Raw genomic sequence first — 6,466 nt, 5'->3', positions numbered from 1 at the left:
ATATATATATATATATATATATATATATATATATATATATATATATAGTAGGTTTCCAGTAACTCTCCACAGATCAGTCTCGGCTCTCAGTTCGGTATTTTCCCCCCAATTGTCCTCTATTCAAAAAGTCCAGACCCAATGTGCATAGTTAATTCTGCAATCTGTTGTAGTGGGGTATTTCCCCCCTCTCTGTTATGGGTGGGTGGCCTGTTTCAATCAGGCATTCATCAGGATCAGCCAACAGCATGCAAAAGATGTTCTGATTTCAGAGGAAATAAATCCATCTCCGAAACCGAGTGAGTGAAGAAAATTAAAATTAATAATAATAAGACGAATTCAATTCAACAGTTGGAGTAGCGTCTCTTCAGCCTCCCTTCTGCTGTTGCTGCATTTGCTGGGCTCCCAACCTTCTCGCTCTCTCCCAGTGCCTCTTGCTGACTGACTCTATTCACCTCACGCCGCTGCTTAAACATTGATACTGATTCCCTGCCAGCCAATCAGTGTTAAGAAGAAGAACTTGCCTCCTATTCCAGCTTCCAATGAAAAAGAGCTAAAAGGCTTGGGGAGGCGGTGCTAGAATCCCCAATGCTTCGGTGTCATTGATTAGATCAGTTAGATTGGAGACTAACAATGTGAGAAGGGCTTGTCGCTTGTAAACTGCAGCGCCTCATTTCTACACTGCAGAGTCTCTGTGGCCTTTTAACTACATATAAAAGGCTTTCTCTGTGGTCTTCCACTAGAAAACGAGGGGTGGGGGGTGGTTGAAAGCAATTTAATTTTTCTCAGTGTCAAAGGTACACAGGAAAGCGGAATCCCAGGGTGTGTGTAAGATTCGGAACCTTGCAGTAGATGTTGGATTTTCTATTAGATATCTATTTCTCTAACACACACACACACACACACACACACAAACACTCACACAGACGCATGCACAGACATTCTCAGAAACACACATACAGACACCCTTCTTGTCCACACTTCAGTTGTCTTAATGTGGCTTACTCTGAAAGCAATGCAGCTATACGTGTGTGAGCGCGCGTGACTGCACGCGTGTACGTTTGCAGCTTGTAACAGAAATCAATATGCAACTTTCTTCAACCTCGGGGAAAATCGGCTGTCCCCTTATGTCCGTGCAATAAGAGTCAGTCTATTATTAAAGTGTTTTAGAAGAAAAGATGAACCGCAGTGATAAAGTATACCGTATCAGCAATGTAAAACCGCCTCTCTTTTAAAGAGACACACTCATCATCGATACCAGAAGCTTAGACTAACACAAATTAAATCAGGTTTATAATACTCAGGGGCCAACGCCCCTCGGTTACCCCTATTTTAACCTAAGGATCAACAAACAGCGATTTCCCTCTTAGGTTTCCCGATGACCAGCGCCCTCCCCGCCCCCAGACATTAGCTACCGGACTTTTCCCTCAACCCTCCTTTTAAAACCTTTACAACGTAATTTCAACTTGTCTTCGAAAGAGCATATAACCTTTGGTGCTCATTTTGCAAGTAGCTTCTACATTATTCCTGCATCTATTTTTCAAATGATAAAAAGGAATGTAAACCCCAGTGAAAATAAGTTTCTCTGCTCGTAGCTTTGGAGTGAGAGCGCTTTGGGTTGTTTTGATATTTTCTTTAAGCCTTCTGTTTTCTAAGTAGCACCACGGTTAAAAAAAAAAATCCTGCTTCATTTCATCTCACTTCTCTACGACTGTGCTTCATTCCCGAATCATGGAGACTGCCTCGCTTTCCAAACTCTTCGAACATCAACATGTGGGGACTGAGAGATGCTGAATTTGTCTGAGATGCTGCCATCCTGGGGAAAGGTTTAGTGGAAAAAGAAAATTGGAGTATTGAAATAGAAAAAGGTGAGTGTTTTGATTGCGGCAGTATTGATCTGGATTCATAAATATAAAGTTGAGTTGCATTTATAAATTGTGAATAGTGAATGTACAAACCTGTAATGTGAATCATTCAGGATACAAAGAAAACCAAATCCAGACCTATTACAAGTAAGCTATATATGCCTACATACACACAGATATACATATACATATACATACACACATATATGCATATTATTCTAGGAAGTATTGTTTCAAGGTTCAGGTAAAAAGAGTTGTTTTTGTTTTCTTTTCTTTTAAATTACTCTGAGTGCTTTCCTTCAAAGGGATAACCTTTAGCCTGGAGTTAGAGTCAGCATTATGTCCATCCATAAATACTAGGGAACCAAGAGCTCCTCTGATGGTTTTAGAAATTAAAATCGGTACTCTTTGTAGTAGGATTTCAAGTCCTAAGGTGTCAGTGTTTTCAAAATGGGTAGTTTCTCTTGGGGTAGGATCTTGCAGCCAATCATCAGGAATGCAATGCTTTGTGAAAGCTGGGCTTGTTTTGCAGATAAGTTGGATGCACGAGTTGCCTGTAAAGTATAATTGAAGGACATCAGGCACTGTGTACTTGTACCACAAAGGTGGAAGATGTTGTTTTATAGATATTAAAATCACTAGATAATTTCTTAATTATAAAAATGGATGGACTAAATACAACTTAATTAAGTAATTGATTTCTAAGTATTCCAAATCTTTTACTTTTGGGGGCTGCACTACAGTAGTTCAAAGATAGTCATAGGAGGTACTTTAGATAGTCACACACTCCCTTATTATTTGTGCTCTCCCTCCTTTATAGCAAGATATGGAAAGGCATGTATGTGGTTAAAAATGAGCTGTTAAATAGTTGTTAAACCCAGGAAGGCTAAGTCCCAGAGGACAGCTAACAAAATGGCATAGTGTTATGTGAATAGGCATGTATATATGTACATATACTCATATGTGTATGTGTATGTAAAAGCCCTTATGTAATTATGCCCTTACTCCCTCTAGTGTATTGAGCAGGAATAGTGTGTATTTATGGCATATGCTGATAGAAGTGGGGCCAACTGGCGAGCAAATTAGATTTATACTAAATATGCTACACTTTCTATCTAATCTGTAGGAATGAAGAAAGTTTGTTATGTACTAAAATGAGTTTCCCTCTTCATCTACTTGTTTTACTTTATTTTAAAGGGAAATTTTACTTTTTTTGAAATGGTAGTTGAGAATTAGTGGCCTCCTTCTGTGAGTTCTCTCTTATAGTTATTCCTTGCTTGAAAATCATATCTTAAGCTCTGCCTTCTTTTCCCTAACAGGTGATTTCTCCTCATAGGACTTTCAGGGATGATTCCTGAGTGATTACTCTTGATTACTTTAGTACTATACATTTCTCAAATTCTAAGATTCATGGAAAATGTGTGATGAAAATATGGGCATGTAGTCTGATTTCCTCATTCCTCCCTCACTCCTAAAAGCATAAATTGGGTTTGCTAGGGACAAATTGTAGTAGAATGGCAGTTTGCATATGTATCTAACTCTTGATTTAACCCCATACAATCTTATGTAGCTGAATTTACACAGTTACAAACAGAGTAGACTCAAACTGATTAGTAATAATTACAAACAAATGGTTCAGCACTCTAATGAAATTATATTACCACCATTGTTAATATTTATTGAAAATCCAAAGAGTCCTGGGTGATTTACACAACATCAATGCATATACATGTTCATTGAGAATAAACAGTTTAGAGTTTCTTAGAAGAAAGCTGCTATGCAAATGAAAGTGTTTTGTACGTTAAAATATTATGCTAATCTGGGGGAATTTTCAAGTATGGATTGTTGACGTGTTAAAATTGCTTAGACTAGAGAGTAAGTAAAGCTTCCTTTTTATGCAGGCTCTTATATTTAGATAACACAATTAATACCCCTCCCATTACTTTGATTACTGACACTAATATGGTGAATGTTCAATGAAGCAATATTCTCCCCTCCCAGGGGAAGGTGATGGGACTTGTATTTCTATGCAAAATAATTTGAAAGAATATGTTTCCTTGGGGAGGATGGGGGAAAGATTGAGGTGGTATTTCTATACAGAATTGTGTTGCTTTTCTGAGTAATTGAATTAAATGTTATGCCCCAGACAGGCACTTCATAAATACGCAGTGAAGAAGTTCTGATGATATGGTCCTAGTAGCCTTAATAGCAACAGTAGTAATATGATTCAAAAACTTGCCCTCCTAGAGTTCTTCCGAAATAAGATGTCTTTCTTGAAAGAGGATGTTTGGTGCCAGTTTATTTTTCAAGTCAGCTAGTACCCTTTTCCATTTAGCTGAAACTATGAAGAGTGAAAAATAATGTTATGACTGAAATGTAGTTTCTTCCTTATTTCCTTCCTTGCCTTATCTCCTGTTAAAATTTCACCTCTTGAGAAGGGATTTGATTTTCTTTTTAAAGGAGCTTTTCCTAATACTTAAATAGTCTGGGGTTTATAATTGTCAAAAATGTGTGTAATCATTTCACATCAAATACTAGAATGACTGAAATGTTTTGGTAGGGTAATCCTGAATGTTATTAGGTTCAATATTTCCTTTCGTCCATCATAGACAATTTTTAGAATTTTCTGTACTTCCCTGATAAACATGAATTTTTCTTTTTTGGGGGGGCAGTTAAATTAAGTCCTTTTTTCTTGACAAGTGATCATGTCACTGGTCTCACCAGGACAACTGTTAACATGAGTTACTTTCTCCTTAAGGTTATATTTTAATTATGATAATAGATTACACTTAAATGCAACTTTTAAGGAAAATTATATCACTTTAAATTAATCTTAGAGGTATTCCCTCTTTAAATAATTTCCTCTTCTAGCACATGCACACATGAGCACACATACATACACACACACACACATACACACACATCCCATAACCAAATTGAAACGTCACTCTCAAACTAAGATAAAACTAAATTTGATATTTCAAATACACTGATTTTAATATTTATTCTAGTTTTTAAAACTTTTGTTTTAAAGTCTGAGAATTTCAGATGAACTAGGAAGGTTAGGTCAGGCTATGTCTGACACTTATGGTGCAGAATATGTATGGTATAATACTAGCATATACATTAACATATAAATAAAATCATTAAATTGGAGCTCTTCTTTTATGAAACTGTTCTCGCAGAATGCCTAGACTAAGAGAGATTCACTATAAATAGAAATGAAATTTACACTTGGAAGATGTGTATCTTTTACTTCATTGTAAACATATAATCAATATAGACACAATCTGGGTATTGTAACCTTAGCATTTTCCAGTTTGGAAATCAGAAGTAATTTTTCGTGATTAGTTGTCAGTTACTGACATATATTTATGAATCTCAGGCCATATATCCTGGAAGTCAGGATAACTTTTATAAAGTTAAGTAATCTACCAGCTGTAGGTTATTTGAAAAGTAAATTGTATTGTCCCTGGATATACATACATGTGTGTGTTATACGATTTATAAATTGGATCTTTGGAACAAATTATCTGTTGTGTTGATGAGGAATTATTTTACCTTAATTAAAAATTATGATGTAGATAATTTTTTAATCCTGATTTTTACAAAACCTATTGACAGAATTTACAATCTTTCCAGTTCTAGAATCCAGAAACAACTGATTTTAATTAAATTACCCAACCCCAACTTCAGAAGATACCCAAAAACAAGTTACACGTTAGCTCCCCCTTGTGGGTTGTTAGTAATATGCAGATAAAGTGGGGTGGGGTTATTTTCAAGAAATCTATTTGAAAGACTTTGTTCATAAATATATTTCTTTTTAATCCAAAGAATTAGTTGTAAATCAAATGCATTGATATATCAAAAATGAATTTCTGTGGTTTTAAAATAAACTTTAAAAGATGGCAAGTGAGTCTTTATAATCATAATTCTGCCAGAGGTTACCATTCTGGCAATTCTTACCAGGAAAACAGGATAGGAAAGAGCTGAAACTGGGACACCAGCCCTCACAGGCACACCCGGGAAATTTGATTCAGTAGGTGGCACTCTTCCCTCAGAGTCAGTATTGCAATGATGACCTAGCATGATATTTCTAAGAGCTGTGTCACTGGAGGTGCTGTCTTTCAGGAGAGGCAAACCAGCAACCTGATCACTTGTGATTATAACAGATCCCACATTACTTTTCACAATAAGGATTCATTTACACTGCCTGTCTGTCATATAGTTCTCTCACAGGGATAAAGGAGAAAAATATCCAAGGAGCACATTGAGCTTCTCTGGAAACAGATGCTATAGAAAGTCATTGTACATTATTAGGGATCATAATTATTAACCCTCCCCATTCTCAGGGATAAGGTCTCACTTGTGTGATTATATTCTTATGATAGGAGTTCTTCCTTTTCAGGCAATTAAGCATGATATTTTCTCATCTTAATTGTTTCCCCCTTAAATTGCAGTTCAATTGAAAAAAGGAAAAAAAAAGATAAAAAGAAAGACAAAACAAAACAAAAAAACAAAACCCAGTGGTTGTATGTCAAACTAGAAAGAATGAAATTTAGGGTTACATTAATTACTTGCTTTATCTTTCACCTAAAATACAT

Source organism: Vombatus ursinus, unplaced genomic scaffold, assembly GCF_900497805.2.
Source record: "Vombatus ursinus unplaced genomic scaffold, bare-nosed wombat genome assembly UNPS02015089.1, whole genome shotgun sequence".
Lineage (NCBI taxonomy): Eukaryota > Metazoa > Chordata > Mammalia > Diprotodontia > Vombatidae > Vombatus > Vombatus ursinus.
Note: the sequence above shows the minus strand (reverse complement) of the source record.